The 19,401-nt window shown below is 47.7% G+C and overlaps 13 non-coding genes across 13 annotated transcripts; all 13 read right to left on the minus strand.

Moving 5' to 3' along the window:
- Nucleotides 1-306: 306 nt before the first annotated feature.
- On the minus strand, nt 307-497 carry LOC142687580 (U2 spliceosomal RNA). Its single transcript, XR_012856791.1, has one exon. It is a non-coding gene; the product is annotated as a U2 spliceosomal RNA (small nuclear RNA).
- A 1,284-nt stretch (nt 498-1,781) lies between these two features.
- On the minus strand, nt 1,782-1,972 carry LOC142687581 (U2 spliceosomal RNA). The gene has a single exon (XR_012856792.1). It is a non-coding gene; the product is annotated as a U2 spliceosomal RNA (small nuclear RNA).
- Nucleotides 1,973-3,260: 1,288 nt separating this feature from the next.
- LOC142687582 (U2 spliceosomal RNA) lies at nt 3,261-3,451 on the minus strand. Its single transcript, XR_012856793.1, has one exon. It is a non-coding gene; the product is annotated as a U2 spliceosomal RNA (small nuclear RNA).
- A 1,285-nt stretch (nt 3,452-4,736) lies between these two features.
- On the minus strand, nt 4,737-4,927 carry LOC142687583 (U2 spliceosomal RNA). Its single transcript, XR_012856794.1, has one exon. It is a non-coding gene; the product is annotated as a U2 spliceosomal RNA (small nuclear RNA).
- A 1,296-nt stretch (nt 4,928-6,223) lies between these two features.
- Nucleotides 6,224-6,414, minus strand: LOC142687584 (U2 spliceosomal RNA). Its single transcript, XR_012856795.1, has one exon. It is a non-coding gene; the product is annotated as a U2 spliceosomal RNA (small nuclear RNA).
- A 1,295-nt stretch (nt 6,415-7,709) lies between these two features.
- On the minus strand, nt 7,710-7,900 carry LOC142687585 (U2 spliceosomal RNA). The gene has a single exon (XR_012856796.1). It is a non-coding gene; the product is annotated as a U2 spliceosomal RNA (small nuclear RNA).
- A 1,276-nt stretch (nt 7,901-9,176) lies between these two features.
- Nucleotides 9,177-9,367, minus strand: LOC142687587 (U2 spliceosomal RNA). The gene has a single exon (XR_012856798.1). It is a non-coding gene; the product is annotated as a U2 spliceosomal RNA (small nuclear RNA).
- Nucleotides 9,368-10,663: 1,296 nt separating this feature from the next.
- On the minus strand, nt 10,664-10,854 carry LOC142687588 (U2 spliceosomal RNA). The gene has a single exon (XR_012856799.1). It is a non-coding gene; the product is annotated as a U2 spliceosomal RNA (small nuclear RNA).
- A 1,296-nt stretch (nt 10,855-12,150) lies between these two features.
- LOC142687590 (U2 spliceosomal RNA) lies at nt 12,151-12,341 on the minus strand. Its single transcript, XR_012856800.1, has one exon. It is a non-coding gene; the product is annotated as a U2 spliceosomal RNA (small nuclear RNA).
- A 1,296-nt stretch (nt 12,342-13,637) lies between these two features.
- On the minus strand, nt 13,638-13,828 carry LOC142687591 (U2 spliceosomal RNA). Its single transcript, XR_012856801.1, has one exon. It is a non-coding gene; the product is annotated as a U2 spliceosomal RNA (small nuclear RNA).
- A 1,296-nt stretch (nt 13,829-15,124) lies between these two features.
- LOC142687592 (U2 spliceosomal RNA) lies at nt 15,125-15,315 on the minus strand. Its single transcript, XR_012856802.1, has one exon. It is a non-coding gene; the product is annotated as a U2 spliceosomal RNA (small nuclear RNA).
- A 1,300-nt stretch (nt 15,316-16,615) lies between these two features.
- On the minus strand, nt 16,616-16,806 carry LOC142687593 (U2 spliceosomal RNA). Its single transcript, XR_012856803.1, has one exon. It is a non-coding gene; the product is annotated as a U2 spliceosomal RNA (small nuclear RNA).
- Nucleotides 16,807-18,098: 1,292 nt separating this feature from the next.
- On the minus strand, nt 18,099-18,289 carry LOC142687594 (U2 spliceosomal RNA). Its single transcript, XR_012856804.1, has one exon. It is a non-coding gene; the product is annotated as a U2 spliceosomal RNA (small nuclear RNA).
- Between the last annotated feature and the right edge of the window lie 1,112 nt (nt 18,290-19,401).

A 19,401-nucleotide genomic window follows, 5' to 3' on the forward strand; every position in this document is an offset into this window, starting at 1 on the left:
ATCAATCAGTGGCTGGCTCAGGTGCAGCTCTTTAACTTACCTAAAAGGGAGGGCGGAGAGAAGACAAGGAAGGTGAATGAGGTGTTCCAATGTGAAATGCCGGAAACACAGAAACACAGACGACACACAACAAGAGGTGGCAATCTATTCATTAATTGCATTTAATCAATGAGCTCATTATCACTCATGCATTGTCCAACAGGTGTTGAAATAATGGGATTAAAAGGGGAGATCCCTTCAGAAAGACAGAAACAATAGCAAAGACAAAAAACACTTTTGGAATCTGCTTTTAGTCAACACATAAGGAAAGGGTGCACCGGTCCTGGAAATACTGCAATACCAGGTCAATGCGTGGAGTGGACAGAGCAAGCTCTATTTCCATCTCCCTGTTCTAAAAATCCATTTAATATATGGTCCCCAGATAGGGGACGTATCAGATATTAAACTGATAAGAACAGATACTACACTTGATCTTAGCCAAAAGGCCGAGAAGCGATAACCCGAACGGGCCGCGCGTTGCCCGAGCCTGCCCGATACTGCTGTTCAGCCCTTGCAGCGATTCAGCCTACTTCTAGGCAATTCCATGGGGCCCTGCAGGCTCACACACTCACAGCTACACGGGAGGTGAATAAAGGCCGGAGAGGAAGCCAGACAGGATTTGCTTCTTTTGCTTGCACCACAATGCAGTGCTGAAAGAGGAGGAATCTACATAAAAACGCCTTCCTGGCAACGCCCAAATGCCCTGCTGCCATGCAGATAAACACTGGCAGCGGCAGCAAGTGCATGCCCACAGCCACCCCTTGTTCCTTCACACCTTGTATCAGCTGTAATCCAGTCCAGTCCAGTGCTGCCTGCTGAGCAGCACTGACCAACACTGCCTGGGCCCAGGCTTTTATCTCTGAGGCCCCATTATGATGTCAGAAAGCTGGCTCTGGAATCCTGAGGGCTCCACTATGACACGTGCAAAGTTCCGTCTGAACTTTATATAAGACGGTGAGGCTCAGTCAGTCACTCAGTGTTGCCTGAGAGGGCAACACTGCAACAGCCGGCCGCCAGGCTGTCTTTTTTTTGCACAGCTAGTTGCCTCCAGGAGGCCACAAGAGGGAGACAAGGGACTGCAAAATGGAAAATAGGCATCCACCAACTTTACAGACAACTTCTCCTTGCTCCTACAACCTCCATCCTTGCACAGTTTGTTATTCTTCTAGGTAACATAGTAACAAATCCAAATTGCTGCTCTCTTTGTAGGCAAGCAAGGCTTTGTTGCAACTGCAATTCTTACTTCTTCTTGAAATGTAGGGACGACAGTACATTCCATCACATCCATCTAGTGTACACAGGTAGGTCCATTGTGGCGGGCAGGCGAGCGGGCGGGCTGCTTTATTGGCTGTTTGCTGTTCCCCTACTCCACTCCACTATTTGACTGTTGTGCTGCATCAATCAATCAATCAATCAATCAATCAATCAATCAATCAATCAATCAGTGGCTGGCTCAGGTGCAGCTCTTTAACTTACCTAAAAGGGAGGGCGGAGAGAAGACAAGGAAGGTGAATGAGGTGTTCCAATGTGAAATGCCGGAAACACAGAAACACAGACGACACACAACAAGAGGTGGCAATCTATTCATTAATTGCATTTAATCAATGAGCTCATTATCACTCATGCATTGTCCAACAGGTGTTGAAATAATGGGATTAAAAGGGGAGATCCCTTCAGAAAGACAGAAACAATAGCAAAGACAAAAAACACTTTTGGAATCTGCTTTTAGTCAACACATAAGGAAAGGGTGCACCGGTCCTGGAAATACTGCAATACCAGGTCAATGCGTGGAGTGGACAGAGCAAGCTCTATTTCCATCTCCCTGTTCTAAAAATCCATTTAATATATGGTCCCCAGATAGGGGACGTATCAGATATTAAACTGATAAGAACAGATACTACACTTGATCTTAGCCAAAAGGCCGAGAAGCGATAACCCGAACGGGCCGCGCGTTGCCCGAGCCTGCCCGATACTGCTGTTCAGCCCTTGCAGCGATTCAGCCTACTTCTAGGCAATTCCATGGGGCCCTGCAGGCTCACACACTCACAGCTACACGGGAGGTGAATAAAGGCCGGAGAGGAAGCCAGACAGGATTTGCTTCTTTTGCTTGCACCACAATGCAGTGCTGAAAGAGGAGGAATCTACATAAAAACGCCTTCCTGGCAACGCCCAAATGCCCTGCTGCCATGCAGATAAACACTGGCAGCGGCAGCAAGTGCATGCCCACAGCCACCCCTTGTTCCTTCACACCTTGTATCAGCTGTAATCCAGTCCAGTCCAGTGCTGCCTGCTGAGCAGCACTGACCAACACTGCCTGGGCCCAGGCTTTTATCTCTGAGGCCCCATTATGATGTCAGAAAGCTGGCTCTGGAATCCTGAGGGCTCCACTATGACACGTGCAAAGTTCCGTCTGAACTTTATATAAGACGGTGAGGCTCAGTCAGTCACTCAGTGTTGCCTGAGAGGGCAACACTGCAACAGCCGGCCGCCAGGCTGTCTTTTTTTTGCACAGCTAGTTGCCTCCAGGAGGCCACAAGAGGGAGACAAGGGACTGCAAAATGGAAAATAGGCATCCACCAACTTTACAGACAACTTCTCCTTGCTCCTACAACCTCCATCCTTGCACAGTTTGTTATTCTTCTAGGTAACATAGTAACAAATCCAAATTGCTGCTCTCTTTGTAGGCAAGCAAGGCTTTGTTGCAACTGCAATTCTTACTTCTTCTTGAAATGTAGGGACGACAGTACATTCCATCACATCCATCTAGTGTACACAGGTAGGTCCATTGTGGCGGGCAGGCGAGCGGGCGGGCTGCTTTATTGGCTGTTTGCTGTTCCCCTACTCCACTCCACTATTTGACTGTTGTGCTGCATCAATCAATCAATCAATCAATCAATCAATCAATCAATCAATCAATCAATCAGTGGCTGGCTCAGGTGCAGCTCTTTAACTTACCTAAAAGGGAGGGCGGAGAGAAGACAAGGAAGGTGAATGAGGTGTTCCAATGTGAAATGCCGGAAACACAGAAACACAGACGACACACAACAAGAGGTGGCAATCTATTCATTAATTGCATTTAATCAATGAGCTCATTATCACTCATGCATTGTCCAACAGGTGTTGAAATAATGGGATTAAAAGGGGAGATCCCTTCAGAAAGACAGAAACAATAGCAAAGACAAAAAACACTTTTGGAATCTGCTTTTAGTCAACACATAAGGAAAGGGTGCACCGGTCCTGGAAATACTGCAATACCAGGTCAATGCGTGGAGTGGACAGAGCAAGCTCTATTTCCATCTCCCTGTTCTAAAAATCCATTTAATATATGGTCCCCAGATAGGGGACGTATCAGATATTAAACTGATAAGAACAGATACTACACTTGATCTTAGCCAAAAGGCCGAGAAGCGATAACCCGAACGGGCCGCGCGTTGCCCGAGCCTGCCCGATACTGCTGTTCAGCCCTTGCAGCGATTCAGCCTACTTCTAGGCAATTCCATGGGGCCCTGCAGGCTCACACACTCACAGCTACACGGGAGGTGAATAAAGGCCGGAGAGGAAGCCAGACAGGATTTGCTTCTTTTGCTTGCACCACAATGCAGTGCTGAAAGAGGAGGAATCTACATAAAAACGCCTTCCTGGCAACGCCCAAATGCCCTGCTGCCATGCAGATAAACACTGGCAGCGGCAGCAAGTGCATGCCCACAGCCACCCCTTGTTCCTTCACACCTTGTATCAGCTGTAATCCAGTCCAGTCCAGTGCTGCCTGCTGAGCAGCACTGACCAACACTGCCTGGGCCCAGGCTTTTATCTCTGAGGCCCCATTATGATGTCAGAAAGCTGGCTCTGGAATCCTGAGGGCTCCACTATGACACGTGCAAAGTTCCGTCTGAACTTTATATAAGACGGTGAGGCTCAGTCAGTCACTCAGTGTTGCCTGAGAGGGCAACACTGCAACAGCCGGCCGCCAGGCTGTCTTTTTTTTGCACAGCTAGTTGCCTCCAGGAGGCCACAAGAGGGAGACAAGGGACTGCAAAATGGAAAATAGGCATCCACCAACTTTACAGACAACTTCTCCTTGCTCCTACAACCTCCATCCTTGCACAGTTTGTTATTCTTCTAGGTAACATAGTAACAAATCCAAATTGCTGCTCTCTTTGTAGGCAAGCAAGGCTTTGTTGCAACTGCAATTCTTACTTCTTCTTGAAATGTAGGGACGACAGTACATTCCATCACATCCATCTAGTGTACACAGGTAGGTCCATTGTGGCGGGCAGGCGAGCGGGCGGGCTGCTTTATTGGCTGTTTGCTGTTCCCCTACTCCACTCCACTATTTGACTGTTGTGCTGCAATCAATCAATCAATCAATCAATCAATCAATCAATCAATCAATCAATCAGTGGCTGGCTCAGGTGCAGCTCTTTAACTTACCTAAAAGGGAGGGCGGAGAGAAGACAAGGAAGGTGAATGAGGTGTTCCAATGTGAAATGCCGGAAACACAGAAACACAGACGACACACAACAAGAGGTGGCAATCTATTCATTAATTGCATTTAATCAATGAGCTCATTATCACTCATGCATTGTCCAACAGGTGTTGAAATAATGGGATTAAAAGGGGAGATCCCTTCAGAAAGACAGAAACAATAGCAAAGACAAAAAACACTTTTGGAATCTGCTTTTAGTCAACACATAAGGAAAGGGTGCACCGGTCCTGGAAATACTGCAATACCAGGTCAATGCGTGGAGTGGACAGAGCAAGCTCTATTTCCATCTCCCTGTTCTAAAAATCCATTTAATATATGGTCCCCAGATAGGGGACGTATCAGATATTAAACTGATAAGAACAGATACTACACTTGATCTTAGCCAAAAGGCCGAGAAGCGATAACCCGAACGGGCCGCGCGTTGCCCGAGCCTGCCCGATACTGCTGTTCAGCCCTTGCAGCGATTCAGCCTACTTCTAGGCAATTCCATGGGGCCCTGCAGGCTCACACACTCACAGCTACACGGGAGGTGAATAAAGGCCGGAGAGGAAGCCAGACAGGATTTGCTTCTTTTGCTTGCACCACAATGCAGTGCTGAAAGAGGAGGAATCTACATAAAAACGCCTTCCTGGCAACGCCCAAATGCCCTGCTGCCATGCAGATAAACACTGGCAGCGGCAGCAAGTGCATGCCCACAGCCACCCCTTGTTCCTTCACACCTTGTATCAGCTGTAATCCAGTCCAGTCCAGTGCTGCCTGCTGAGCAGCACTGACCAACACTGCCTGGGCCCAGGCTTTTATCTCTGAGGCCCCATTATGATGTCAGAAAGCTGGCTCTGGAATCCTGAGGGCTCCACTATGACACGTGCAAAGTTCCGTCTGAACTTTATATAAGACGGTGAGGCTCAGTCAGTCACTCAGTGTTGCCTGAGAGGGCAACACTGCAACAGCCGGCCGCCAGGCTGTCTTTTTTTTGCACAGCTAGTTGCCTCCAGGAGGCCACAAGAGGGAGACAAGGGACTGCAAAATGGAAAATAGGCATCCACCAACTTTACAGACAACTTCTCCTTGCTCCTACAACCTCCATCCTTGCACAGTTTGTTATTCTTCTAGGTAACATAGTAACAAATCCAAATTGCTGCTCTCTTTGTAGGCAAGCAAGGCTTTGTTGCAACTGCAATTCTTACTTCTTCTTGAAATGTAGGGACGACAGTACATTCCATCACATCCATCTAGTGTACACAGGTAGGTCCATTGTGGCGGGCAGGCGAGCGGGCGGGCTGCTTTATTGGCTGTTTGCTGTTCCCCTACTCCACTCCACTATTTGACTGTTGTGCTGCATCAATCAATCAATCAATCAATCAATCAATCAATCAATCAATCAATCAATCAATCAATCAGTGGCTGGCTCAGGTGCAGCTCTTTAACTTACCTAAAAGGGAGGGCGGAGAGAAGACAAGGAAGGTGAATGAGGTGTTCCAATGTGAAATGCCGGAAACACAGAAACACAGACGACACACAACAAGAGGTGGCAATCTATTCATTAATTGCATTTAATCAATGAGCTCATTATCACTCATGCATTGTCCAACAGGTGTTGAAATAATGGGATTAAAAGGGGAGATCCCTTCAGAAAGACAGAAACAATAGCAAAGACAAAAAACACTTTTGGAATCTGCTTTTAGTCAACACATAAGGAAAGGGTGCACCGGTCCTGGAAATACTGCAATACCAGGTCAATGCGTGGAGTGGACAGAGCAAGCTCTATTTCCATCTCCCTGTTCTAAAAATCCATTTAATATATGGTCCCCAGATAGGGGACGTATCAGATATTAAACTGATAAGAACAGATACTACACTTGATCTTAGCCAAAAGGCCGAGAAGCGATAACCCGAACGGGCCGCGCGTTGCCCGAGCCTGCCCGATACTGCTGTTCAGCCCTTGCAGCGATTCAGCCTACTTCTAGGCAATTCCATGGGGCCCTGCAGGCTCACACACTCACAGCTACACGGGAGGTGAATAAAGGCCGGAGAGGAAGCCAGACAGGATTTGCTTCTTTTGCTTGCACCACAATGCAGTGCTGAAAGAGGAGGAATCTACATAAAAACGCCTTCCTGGCAACGCCCAAATGCCCTGCTGCCATGCAGATAAACACTGGCAGCGGCAGCAAGTGCATGCCCACAGCCACCCCTTGTTCCTTCACACCTTGTATCAGCTGTAATCCAGTCCAGTCCAGTGCTGCCTGCTGAGCAGCACTGACCAACACTGCCTGGGCCCAGGCTTTTATCTCTGAGGCCCCATTATGATGTCAGAAAGCTGGCTCTGGAATCCTGAGGGCTCCACTATGACACGTGCAAAGTTCCGTCTGAACTTTATATAAGACGGTGAGGCTCAGTCAGTCACTCAGTGTTGCCTGAGAGGGCAACACTGCAACAGCCGGCCGCCAGGCTGTCTTTTTTTTGCACAGCTAGTTGCCTCCAGGAGGCCACAAGAGGGAGACAAGGGACTGCAAAATGGAAAATAGGCATCCACCAACTTTACAGACAACTTCTCCTTGCTCCTACAACCTCCATCCTTGCACAGTTTGTTATTCTTCTAGGTAACATAGTAACAAATCCAAATTGCTGCTCTCTTTGTAGGCAAGCAAGGCTTTGTTGCAACTGCAATTCTTACTTCTTCTTGAAATGTAGGGACGACAGTACATTCCATCACATCCATCTAGTGTACACAGGTAGGTCCATTGTGGCGGGCAGGCGAGCGGGCGGGCTGCTTTATTGGCTGTTTGCTGTTCCCCTACTCCACTCCACTATTTGACTGTTGTGCTGCATCAATCAATCAATCAATCAATCAATCAATCAACAATCAATCAATCAATCAATCAATCAGTGGCTGGCTCAGGTGCAGCTCTTTAACTTACCTAAAAGGGAGGGCGGAGAGAAGACAAGGAAGGTGAATGAGGTGTTCCAATGTGAAATGCCGGAAACACAGAAACACAGACGACACACAACAAGAGGTGGCAATCTATTCATTAATTGCATTTAATCAATGAGCTCATTATCACTCATGCATTGTCCAACAGGTGTTGAAATAATGGGATTAAAAGGGGAGATCCCTTCAGAAAGACAGAAACAATAGCAAAGACAAAAAACACTTTTGGAATCTGCTTTTAGTCAACACATAAGGAAAGGGTGCACCGGTCCTGGAAATACTGCAATACCAGGTCAATGCGTGGAGTGGACAGAGCAAGCTCTATTTCCATCTCCCTGTTCTAAAAATCCATTTAATATATGGTCCCCAGATAGGGGACGTATCAGATATTAAACTGATAAGAACAGATACTACACTTGATCTTAGCCAAAAGGCCGAGAAGCGATAACCCGAACGGGCCGCGCGTTGCCCGAGCCTGCCCGATACTGCTGTTCAGCCCTTGCAGCGATTCAGCCTACTTCTAGGCAATTCCATGGGGCCCTGCAGGCTCACACACTCACAGCTACACGGGAGGTGAATAAAGGCCGGAGAGGAAGCCAGACAGGATTTGCTTCTTTTGCTTGCACCACAATGCAGTGCTGAAAGAGGAGGAATCTACATAAAAACGCCTTCCTGGCAACGCCCAAATGCCCTGCTGCCATGCAGATAAACACTGGCAGCGGCAGCAAGTGCATGCCCACAGCCACCCCTTGTTCCTTCACACCTTGTATCAGCTGTAATCCAGTCCAGTCCAGTGCTGCCTGCTGAGCAGCACTGACCAACACTGCCTGGGCCCAGGCTTTTATCTCTGAGGCCCCATTATGATGTCAGAAAGCTGGCTCTGGAATCCTGAGGGCTCCACTATGACACGTGCAAAGTTCCGTCTGAACTTTATATAAGACGGTGAGGCTCAGTCAGTCACTCAGTGTTGCCTGAGAGGGCAACACTGCAACAGCCGGCCGCCAGGCTGTCTTTTTTTTGCACAGCTAGTTGCCTCCAGGAGGCCACAAGAGGGAGACAAGGGACTGCAAAATGGAAAATAGGCATCCACCAACTTTACAGACAACTTCTCCTTGCTCCTACAACCTCCATCCTTGCACAGTTTGTTATTCTTCTAGGTAACATAGTAACAAATCCAAATTGCTGCTCTCTTTGTAGGCAAGCAAGGCTTTGTTGCAACTGCAATTCTTACTTCTTCTTGAAATGTAGGGACGACAGTACATTCCATCACATCCATCTAGTGTACACAGGTAGGTCCATTGTGGCGGGCAGGCGAGCGGGCGGGCTGCTTTATTGGCTGTTTGCTGTTCCCCTACTCCACTCCACTATTTGACTGTTGTGCTGCATCAATCAATCAATCAATCAATCAATCAATCAATCAATCAGTGGCTGGCTCAGGTGCAGCTCTTTAACTTACCTAAAAGGGAGGGCGGAGAGAAGACAAGGAAGGTGAATGAGGTGTTCCAATGTGAAATGCCGGAAACACAGAAACACAGACGACACACAACAAGAGGTGGCAATCTATTCATTAATTGCATTTAATCAATGAGCTCATTATCACTCATGCATTGTCCAACAGGTGTTGAAATAATGGGATTAAAAGGGGAGATCCCTTCAGAAAGACAGAAACAATAGCAAAGACAAAAAACACTTTTGGAATCTGCTTTTAGTCAACACATAAGGAAAGGGTGCACCGGTCCTGGAAATACTGCAATACCAGGTCAATGCGTGGAGTGGACAGAGCAAGCTCTATTTCCATCTCCCTGTTCTAAAAATCCATTTAATATATGGTCCCCAGATAGGGGACGTATCAGATATTAAACTGATAAGAACAGATACTACACTTGATCTTAGCCAAAAGGCCGAGAAGCGATAACCCGAACGGGCCGCGCGTTGCCCGAGCCTGCCCGATACTGCTGTTCAGCCCTTGCAGCGATTCAGCCTACTTCTAGGCAATTCCATGGGGCCCTGCAGGCTCACACACTCACAGCTACACGGGAGGTGAATAAAGGCCGGAGAGGAAGCCAGACAGGATTTGCTTCTTTTGCTTGCACCACAATGCAGTGCTGAAAGAGGAGGAATCTACATAAAAACGCCTTCCTGGCAACGCCCAAATGCCCTGCTGCCATGCAGATAAACACTGGCAGCGGCAGCAAGTGCATGCCCACAGCCACCCCTTGTTCCTTCACACCTTGTATCAGCTGTAATCCAGTCCAGTCCAGTGCTGCCTGCTGAGCAGCACTGACCAACACTGCCTGGGCCCAGGCTTTTATCTCTGAGGCCCCATTATGATGTCAGAAAGCTGGCTCTGGAATCCTGAGGGCTCCACTATGACACGTGCAAAGTTCCGTCTGAACTTTATATAAGACGGTGAGGCTCAGTCAGTCACTCAGTGTTGCCTGAGAGGGCAACACTGCAACAGCCGGCCGCCAGGCTGTCTTTTTTTTGCACAGCTAGTTGCCTCCAGGAGGCCACAAGAGGGAGACAAGGGACTGCAAAATGGAAAATAGGCATCCACCAACTTTACAGACAACTTCTCCTTGCTCCTACAACCTCCATCCTTGCACAGTTTGTTATTCTTCTAGGTAACATAGTAACAAATCCAAATTGCTGCTCTCTTTGTAGGCAAGCAAGGCTTTGTTGCAACTGCAATTCTTACTTCTTCTTGAAATGTAGGGACGACAGTACATTCCATCACATCCATCTAGTGTACACAGGTAGGTCCATTGTGGCGGGCAGGCGAGCGGGCGGGCTGCTTTATTGGCTGTTTGCTGTTCCCCTACTCCACTCCACTATTTGACTGTTGTGCTGCATCAATCAATCAATCAATCAATCAATCAATCAATCAATCAATCAATCAATCAATCAATCAGTGGCTGGCTCAGGTGCAGCTCTTTAACTTACCTAAAAGGGAGGGCGGAGAGAAGACAAGGAAGGTGAATGAGGTGTTCCAATGTGAAATGCCGGAAACACAGAAACACAGACGACACACAACAAGAGGTGGCAATCTATTCATTAATTGCATTTAATCAATGAGCTCATTATCACTCATGCATTGTCCAACAGGTGTTGAAATAATGGGATTAAAAGGGGAGATCCCTTCAGAAAGACAGAAACAATAGCAAAGACAAAAAACACTTTTGGAATCTGCTTTTAGTCAACACATAAGGAAAGGGTGCACCGGTCCTGGAAATACTGCAATACCAGGTCAATGCGTGGAGTGGACAGAGCAAGCTCTATTTCCATCTCCCTGTTCTAAAAATCCATTTAATATATGGTCCCCAGATAGGGGACGTATCAGATATTAAACTGATAAGAACAGATACTACACTTGATCTTAGCCAAAAGGCCGAGAAGCGATAACCCGAACGGGCCGCGCGTTGCCCGAGCCTGCCCGATACTGCTGTTCAGCCCTTGCAGCGATTCAGCCTACTTCTAGGCAATTCCATGGGGCCCTGCAGGCTCACACACTCACAGCTACACGGGAGGTGAATAAAGGCCGGAGAGGAAGCCAGACAGGATTTGCTTCTTTTGCTTGCACCACAATGCAGTGCTGAAAGAGGAGGAATCTACATAAAAACGCCTTCCTGGCAACGCCCAAATGCCCTGCTGCCATGCAGATAAACACTGGCAGCGGCAGCAAGTGCATGCCCACAGCCACCCCTTGTTCCTTCACACCTTGTATCAGCTGTAATCCAGTCCAGTCCAGTGCTGCCTGCTGAGCAGCACTGACCAACACTGCCTGGGCACAGGCTTTTATCTCTGAGGCCCCATTATGATGTCAGAAAGCTGGCTCTGGAATCCTGAGGGCTCCACTATGACACGTGCAAAGTTCCGTCTGAACTTTATATAAGACGGTGAGGCTCAGTCAGTCACTCAGTGTTGCCTGAGAGGGCAACACTGCAACAGCCGGCCGCCAGGCTGTCTTTTTTTTGCACAGCTAGTTGCCTCCAGGAGGCCACAAGAGGGAGACAAGGGACTGCAAAATGGAAAATAGGCATCCACCAACTTTACAGACAACTTCTCCTTGCTCCTACAACCTCCATCCTTGCACAGTTTGTTATTCTTCTAGGTAACATAGTAACAAATCCAAATTGCTGCTCTCTTTGTAGGCAAGCAAGGCTTTGTTGCAACTGCAATTCTTACTTCTTCTTGAAATGTAGGGACGACAGTACATTCCATCACATCCATCTAGTGTACACAGGTAGGTCCATTGTGGCGGGCAGGCGAGCGGGCGGGCTGCTTTATTGGCTGTTTGCTGTTCCCCTACTCCACTCCACTATTTGACTGTTGTGCTGCATCAATCAATCAATCAATCAATCAATCAATCAATCAATCAATCAATCAATCAATCAATCAGTGGCTGGCTCAGGTGCAGCTCTTTAACTTACCTAAAAGGGAGGGCGGAGAGAAGACAAGGAAGGTGAATGAGGTGTTCCAATGTGAAATGCCGGAAACACAGAAACACAGACGACACACAACAAGAGGTGGCAATCTATTCATTAATTGCATTTAATCAATGAGCTCATTATCACTCATGCATTGTCCAACAGGTGTTGAAATAATGGGATTAAAAGGGGAGATCCCTTCAGAAAGACAGAAACAATAGCAAAGACAAAAAACACTTTTGGAATCTGCTTTTAGTCAACACATAAGGAAAGGGTGCACCGGTCCTGGAAATACTGCAATACCAGGTCAATGCGTGGAGTGGACAGAGCAAGCTCTATTTCCATCTCCCTGTTCTAAAAATCCATTTAATATATGGTCCCCAGATAGGGGACGTATCAGATATTAAACTGATAAGAACAGATACTACACTTGATCTTAGCCAAAAGGCCGAGAAGCGATAACCCGAACGGGCCGCGCGTTGCCCGAGCCTGCCCGATACTGCTGTTCAGCCCTTGCAGCGATTCAGCCTACTTCTAGGCAATTCCATGGGGCCCTGCAGGCTCACACACTCACAGCTACACGGGAGGTGAATAAAGGCCGGAGAGGAAGCCAGACAGGATTTGCTTCTTTTGCTTGCACCACAATGCAGTGCTGAAAGAGGAGGAATCTACATAAAAACGCCTTCCTGGCAACGCCCAAATGCCCTGCTGCCATGCAGATAAACACTGGCAGCGGCAGCAAGTGCATGCCCACAGCCACCCCTTGTTCCTTCACACCTTGTATCAGCTGTAATCCAGTCCAGTCCAGTGCTGCCTGCTGAGCAGCACTGACCAACACTGCCTGGGCCCAGGCTTTTATCTCTGAGGCCCCATTATGATGTCAGAAAGCTGGCTCTGGAATCCTGAGGGCTCCACTATGACACGTGCAAAGTTCCGTCTGAACTTTATATAAGACGGTGAGGCTCAGTCAGTCACTCAGTGTTGCCTGAGAGGGCAACACTGCAACAGCCGGCCGCCAGGCTGTCTTTTTTTTGCACAGCTAGTTGCCTCCAGGAGGCCACAAGAGGGAGACAAGGGACTGCAAAATGGAAAATAGGCATCCACCAACTTTACAGACAACTTCTCCTTGCTCCTACAACCTCCATCCTTGCACAGTTTGTTATTCTTCTAGGTAACATAGTAACAAATCCAAATTGCTGCTCTCTTTGTAGGCAAGCAAGGCTTTGTTGCAACTGCAATTCTTACTTCTTCTTGAAATGTAGGGACGACAGTACATTCCATCACATCCATCTAGTGTACACAGGTAGGTCCATTGTGGCGGGCAGGCGAGCGGGCGGGCTGCTTTATTGGCTGTTTGCTGTTCCCCTACTCCACTCCACTATTTGACTGTTGTGCTGCATCAATCAATCAATCAATCAATCAATCAATCAATCAATCAATCAATCAATCAATCAATCAGTGGCTGGCTCAGGTGCAGCTCTTTAACTTACCTAAAAGGGAGGGCGGAGAGAAGACAAGGAAGGTGAATGAGGTGTTCCAATGTGAAATGCCGGAAACACAGAAACACAGACGACACACAACAAGAGGTGGCAATCTATTCATTAATTGCATTTAATCAATGAGCTCATTATCACTCATGCATTGTCCAACAGGTGTTGAAATAATGGGATTAAAAGGGGAGATCCCTTCAGAAAGACAGAAACAATAGCAAAGACAAAAAACACTTTTGGAATCTGCTTTTAGTCAACACATAAGGAAAGGGTGCACCGGTCCTGGAAATACTGCAATACCAGGTCAATGCGTGGAGTGGACAGAGCAAGCTCTATTTCCATCTCCCTGTTCTAAAAATCCATTTAATATATGGTCCCCAGATAGGGGACGTATCAGATATTAAACTGATAAGAACAGATACTACACTTGATCTTAGCCAAAAGGCCGAGAAGCGATAACCCGAACGGGCCGCGCGTTGCCCGAGCCTGCCCGATACTGCTGTTCAGCCCTTGCAGCGATTCAGCCTACTTCTAGGCAATTCCATGGGGCCCTGCAGGCTCACACACTCACAGCTACACGGGAGGTGAATAAAGGCCGGAGAGGAAGCCAGACAGGATTTGCTTCTTTTGCTTGCACCACAATGCAGTGCTGAAAGAGGAGGAATCTACATAAAAACGCCTTCCTGGCAACGCCCAAATGCCCTGCTGCCATGCAGATAAACACTGGCAGCGGCAGCAAGTGCATGCCCACAGCCACCCCTTGTTCCTTCACACCTTGTATCAGCTGTAATCCAGTCCAGTCCAGTGCTGCCTGCTGAGCAGCACTGACCAACACTGCCTGGGCCCAGGCTTTTATCTCTGAGGCCCCATTATGATGTCAGAAAGCTGGCTCTGGAATCCTGAGGGCTCCACTATGACACGTGCAAAGTTCCGTCTGAACTTTATATAAGACGGTGAGGCTCAGTCAGTCACTCAGTGTTGCCTGAGAGGGCAACACTGCAACAGCCGGCCGCCAGGCTGTCTTTTTTTTGCACAGCTAGTTGCCTCCAGGAGGCCACAAGAGGGAGACAAGGGACTGCAAAATGGAAAATAGGCATCCACCAACTTTACAGACAACTTCTCCTTGCTCCTACAACCTCCATCCTTGCACAGTTTGTTATTCTTCTAGGTAACATAGTAACAAATCCAAATTGCTGCTCTCTTTGTAGGCAAGCAAGGCTTTGTTGCAACTGCAATTCTTACTTCTTCTTGAAATGTAGGGACGACAGTACATTCCATCATATCCATCTAGTGTACACAGGTAGGTCCATTGTGGCGGGCAGGCGAGCGGGCGGGCTGCTTTATTGGCTGTTTGCTGTTCCCCTACTCCACTCCACTATTTGACTGTTGTGCTGCATCAATCAATCAATCAATCAATCAATCAATCAATCAATCAATCAATCAATCAATCAATCAGTGGCTGGCTCAGGTGCAGCTCTTTAACTTACCTAAAAGGGAGGGCGGAGAGAAGACAAGGAAGGTGAATGAGGTGTTCCAATGTGAAATGCCGGAAACACAGAAACACAGACGACACACAACAAGAGGTGGCAATCTATTCATTAATTGCATTTAATCAATGAGCTCATTATCACTCATGCATTGTCCAACAGGTGTTGAAATAATGGGATTAAAAGGGGAGATCCCTTCAGAAAGACAGAAACAATAGCAAAGACAAAAAACACTTTTGGAATCTGCTTTTAGTCAACACATAAGGAAAGGGTGCACCGGTCCTGGAAATACTGCAATACCAGGTCAATGCGTGGAGTGGACAGAGCAAGCTCTATTTCCATCTCCCTGTTCTAAAAATCCATTTAATATATGGTCCCCAGATAGGGGACGTATCAGATATTAAACTGATAAGAACAGATACTACACTTGATCTTAGCCAAAAGGCCGAGAAGCGATAACCCGAACGGGCCGCGCGTTGCCCGAGCCTGCCCGATACTGCTGTTCAGCCCTTGCAGCGATTCAGCCTACTTCTAGGCAATTCCATGGGGCCCTGCAGGCTCACACACTCACAGCTACACGGGAGGTGAATAAAGGCCGGAGAGGAAGCCAGACAGGATTTGCTTCTTTTGCTTGCACCACAATGCAGTGCTGAAAGAGGAGGAATCTACATAAAAACGCCTTCCTGGCAACGCCCAAATGCCCTGCTGCCATGCAGATAAACACTGGCAGCGGCAGCAAGTGCATGCCCACAGCCACCCCTTGTTCCTTCACACCTTGTATCAGCTGTAATCCAGTCCAGTCCAGTGCTGCCTGCTGAGCAGCACTGACCAACACTGCCTGGGCCCAGGCTTTTATCTCTGAGGCCCCATTATGATGTCAGAAAGCTGGCTCTGGAATCCTGAGGGCTCCACTATGACACGTGCAAAGTTCCGTCTGAACTTTATATAAGACGGTGAGGCTCAGTCAGTCACTCAGTGTTGCCTGAGAGGGCAACACTGCAACAGCCGGCCGCCAGGCTGTCTTTTTTTTGCACAGCTAGTTGCCTCCAGGAGGCCACAAGAGGGAGACAAGGGACTGCAAAATGGAAAATAGGCATCCACCAACTTTACAGACAACTTCTCCTTGCTCCTACAACCTCCATCCTTGCACAGTTTGTTATTCTTCTAGGTAACATAGTAACAAATCCAAATTGCTGCTCTCTTTGTAGGCAAGCAAGGCTTTGTTGCAACTGCAATTCTTACTTCTTCTTGAAATGTAGGGACGACAGTACATTCCATCACATCCATCTAGTGTACACAGGTAGGTCCATTGTGGCGGGCAGGCGAGCGGGCGGGCTGCTTTATTGGCTGTTTGCTGTTCCCCTACTCCACTCCACTATTTGACTGTTGTGCTGCATCAATCAATCAATCAATCAATCAATCAATCAATCAATCAATCAATCAATCAATCAATCAATCAGTGGCTGGCTCAGATGCAGCTCTTTAACTTACCTAAAAGGGAGGGCGGAGAGAAGACAAGGAAGGTGAATGAGGTGTTCCAATGTGAAATGCCGGAAACACAGAAACACAGACGACACACAACAAGAGGTGGCAATCTATTCATTAATTGCATTTAATCAATGAGCTCATTATCACTCATGCATTGTCCAACAGGTGTTGAAATAATGGGATTAAAAGGGGAGATCCCTTCAGAAAGACAGAAACAATAGCAAAGACAAAAAACACTTTTGGAATCTGCTTTTAGTCAACACATAAGGAAAGGGTGCACCGGTCCTGGAAATACTGCAATACCAGGTCAATGCGTGGAGTGGACAGAGCAAGCTCTATTTCCATCTCCCTGTTCTAAAAATCCATTTAATATATGGTCCCCAGATAGGGGACGTATCAGATATTAAACTGATAAGAACAGATACTACACTTGATCTTAGCCAAAAGGCCGAGAAGCGATAACCCGAACGGGCCGCGCGTTGCCCGAGCCTGCCCGATACTGCTGTTCAGCCCTTGCAGCGATTCAGCCTACTTCTAGGCAATTCCATGGGGCCCTGCAGGCTCACACACTCACAGCTACACGGGAGGTGAATAAAGGCCGGAGAGGAAGCCAGACAGGATTTGCTTCTTTTGCTTGCACCACAATGCAGTGCTGAAAGAGGAGGAATCTACATAAAAACGCCTTCCTGGCAACGCCCAAATGCCCTGCTGCCATGCAGATAAACACTGGCAGCGGCAGCAAGTGCATGCCCACAGCCACCCCTTGTTCCTTCACACCTTGTATCAGCTGTAATCCAGTCCAGTCCAGTGCTGCCTGCTGAGCAGCACTGACCAACACTGCCTGGGCCCAGGCTTTTATCTCTGAGGCCCCATTATGATGTCAGAAAGCTGGCTCTGGAATCCTGAGGGCTCCACTATGACACGTGCAAAGTTCCGTCTGAACTTTATATAAGACGGTGAGGCTCAGTCAGTCACTCAGTGTTGCCTGAGAGGGCAACACTGCAACAACCGGCCGCCAGGCTGTCTTTTTTTTGCACAGCTAGTTGCCTCCAGGAGGCCACAAGAGGGAGACAAGGGACTGCAAAATGGAAAATAGGCATCCACCAACTTTACAGACAACTTCTCCTTGCTCCTACAACCTCCATCTTTGCACAGTTTGTTATTCTTCTAGGTAACATAGTAACAAATCCAAATTGCTGCTCTCTTTGTAGGCAAGCAAGGCTTTGTTGCAACTGCAATTCTTACTTCTTCTTGAAATGTAGGGACGACAGTACATTCCATCACATCCATCTAGTGTACACAGGTAGGTCCATTGTGGCGGGCAGGCGAGCGGGCGGGCTGCTTTATTGGCTGTTTGCTGTTCCCCTACTCCACTCCACTATTTGACTGTTGTGCTGCATCAATCAATCAATCAATCAATCAATCAATCAATCAATCAATCAATCAATCAATCAGTGGCTGGCTCAGGTGCAGCTCTTTAACTTACCTAAAAGGGAGGGCGGAGAGAAGACAAGGAAGGTGAATGAGGTGTTCCAATGTGAAATGCCGGAAACACAGAAACACAGACGACACACAACAAGAGGTGGCAATCTATTCATTAATTGCATTTAATCAATGAGCTCATTATCACTCATGCATTGTCCAACAGGTGTTGAAATAATGGGATTAAAAGGGGAGATCCCTTCAGAAAGACAGAAACAATAGCAAAGACAAAAAACACTTTTGGAATCTGCTTTTAGTCAACACATAAGGAAAGGGTGCACCGGTCCTGGAAATACTGCAATACCAGGTCAATGCGTGGAGTGGACAGAGCAAGCTCTATTTCCATCTCCCTGTTCTAAAAATCCATTTAATATATGGTCCCCAGATAGGGGACGTATCAGATATTAAACTGATAAGAACAGATACTACACTTGATCTTAGCCAAAAGGCCGAGAAGCGATAACCCGAACGGGCCGCGCGTTGCCCGAGCCTGCCCGATACTGCTGTTCAGCCCTTGCAGCGATTCAGCCTACTTCTAGGCAATTTCATGGGGCCCTGCAGGCTCACACACTCACAGCTACACGGGAGGTGAATAAAGGCCGGAGAGGAAGCCAGACAGGATTTGCTTCTTTTGCTTGCACCACAATGCAGTGCTGAAAGAGGAGGAATCTACATAAAAATGCCTTCCTGGCAACGCCCAAATGCCCTGCTGCCATGCAGATAAACACTGGCAGCGGCAGCAAGTGCATGCCCACAGCCACCCCTTGTTCCTTCACACCTTGTATCAGCTGTAATCCAGTCCAGTCCAGTGCTGCCTGCTAAGCAGCACTGACCAACACTGCCTGGGCCCAGGCTTTTATCTCTGAGGCCCCATTATGATGTCAGAAAGCTGGCTCTGGAATCCTGAGGGCTCCACTATGACACGTGCAAAGTTCCGTCTGAACTTTATATAAGACGGTGAGGCTCAGTCAGTCACTCAGTGTTGCCTGAGAGGGCAACACTGCAACAGCCGGCCGCCAGGCTGTCTTTTTTTTGCACAGCTAGTTGCCTCCAGGAGGCCACAAGAGGGAGACAAGGGACTGCAAAATGGAAAATAGGCATCCACCAACTTTACAGACAACTTCTCCTTGCTCCTACAACCTCCATCCTTGCACAGTTTGTTATTCTTCTAGGTAACATAGTAACAAATCCAAATTGCTGCTCTCTTTGTAGGCAAGCAAGGCTTTGTTGCAACTGCAATTCTTACTTCTTCTTGAAATGTAGGGACGACAGTACATTCCATCACATCCATCTAGTGTACACAGGTAGGTCCATTGTGGCGGGCAGGCGAGCGGGCGGGCTGCTTTATTGGCTGTTTGCTGTTCCCCTACTCCACTCCACTATTTGACTGTTGTGCTGCATCAATCAATCAATCAATCAATCAATCAATCAATCAATCAATCAATCAATCAATCAATCAATCAATCAATCAATCAGTGGCTGGCTCAGGTGCAGCTCTTTAACTTACCTAAAAGGGAGGGCGGAGAGAAGACAAGGAAGGTGAATGAGGTGTTCCAATGTGAAATGCCGGAAA

This window comes from Rhinoderma darwinii (assembly GCF_050947455.1).
Source record: "Rhinoderma darwinii isolate aRhiDar2 chromosome 5 unlocalized genomic scaffold, aRhiDar2.hap1 SUPER_5_unloc_24, whole genome shotgun sequence".
NCBI classification, from domain to species: domain Eukaryota; kingdom Metazoa; phylum Chordata; class Amphibia; order Anura; family Rhinodermatidae; genus Rhinoderma; species Rhinoderma darwinii.